The sequence below is a fragment of the Myotis davidii genome, unplaced genomic scaffold (genome assembly GCF_000327345.1).
Source record: "Myotis davidii unplaced genomic scaffold, ASM32734v1 scaffold639, whole genome shotgun sequence".
Taxonomy (NCBI): domain Eukaryota; kingdom Metazoa; phylum Chordata; class Mammalia; order Chiroptera; family Vespertilionidae; genus Myotis; species Myotis davidii.
Genome location: NW_006290541.1, coordinates 1221390 through 1222827, shown reverse-complemented (window position 1 = coordinate 1222827; position 1438 = coordinate 1221390).

Sequence of the window (1438 nt, the reverse complement as noted above, 5' to 3'; positions counted from 1 at the left end):
CCTCACCTCCTCTGCCTCACTAGCCCACCTCTCCACATTACCCAGGATTCACCCCTTCAGGAATGGTTAATGTGAGCCAAAAATCAATAGCTCAATTAACAATCAGGATTGGGGCTTCCAGGCAACAGAGATAGGGATCAATAACTTATGTTCAGTGAAATTAAAGGCAGTTGTTAAGTCAAGTGTTTAAAAGCTGCAGACATAGACTATGGGGATATCCATCAAAACCCCGTTGGGCTCTTTCTCTGGAGAGAATGGGAAGTACATCTTTCTTTGGTCCATCTTCCACATGGATGGGCGCCTAATGAAGCAGGTACGTCTTCACTGATTCTTTTCTGAAATAAATCCCCCAGCCCCAGGACTGCCATGGCCCTCTGAGCTGACTTGAGAGAGATTCTTCTTTCATCAAGAACAATGCAGCAAATCAGAGCTCCAGAATCATCTGTCTATATCCTCTTCAACCTTTTTAGGGAGGTACAGCAAGCAAAGTTTCCCCATATCTTTGATTTGTTCAATCTGCCCAGCATCATAACCATTTAGTCATCAAACCAGCATGAAATGAGCACTTAGTTTGTTCTCTTAAGCTTGATTTTTAAAATTTTCATTTTGTGGTTGCAGTATTATTATTTGTATTGGTTAGCATCAGCTAGGCTGAAGTAACAAATAGCCCCAGACATGTAATGGGCCCAGAAGTCTGTGCCTGTTATGTAACTGTCCTTGGTGACTTTCTAGTTGAAGGGACTTCTCTAAGTGGAGGCTTAGGCTGATTTTACCTTGTAGCTCCTCCATCCTTTTAGACCTAGCCATCACCTTCATGCAGCTGCTGGAATGGGCAAGACAGCATGGAAAAGGCACACATCGCTTCTTAAAGGCCTGGGCTCTGAGGGCATTCAATATTCCTGCTTCCATTACATGGCCTAGATATCATCCAAGCTGCAAGAGAGCTTGGGAAGTATAGATCTAGCTATTATGCTCAGGAAATAAAAAAGGGAAGAACAGATTTGGGGGATCAGCTAGTTATAGCTACCTCATTTTATCATTACTTCCCATTGAGGATATCTGTAATTTTACCTGCCCACCATGTCTTTCCCTTTCATTTGGCACTAGAAATGCTCTTTGCTTTAGAGAACTTATTCCATCTGATGGTATAGTCCACATCCTTATGCACAAGAATGTGCACTTGACCCAAGCCAGGCTAATCATAGTCCCTCTTGGGCTATTTCTGTTGGGTCCATCAATAAGAGGCCATCTCTTTCCTTTGGAGTTTCTAAGTTGGTAGGATATGAGTCTTGGACTGCCTATAACATCATATCTATAATTCAAATACACATGCCCACATATAGACAGTTGTACCATTATATCATCTATGTTTGCTTGTGTCCTTGGATCTAATTATGCCTGAAGCTAGTTATCTCTGGACTTCTCTAGAGAAAAACAC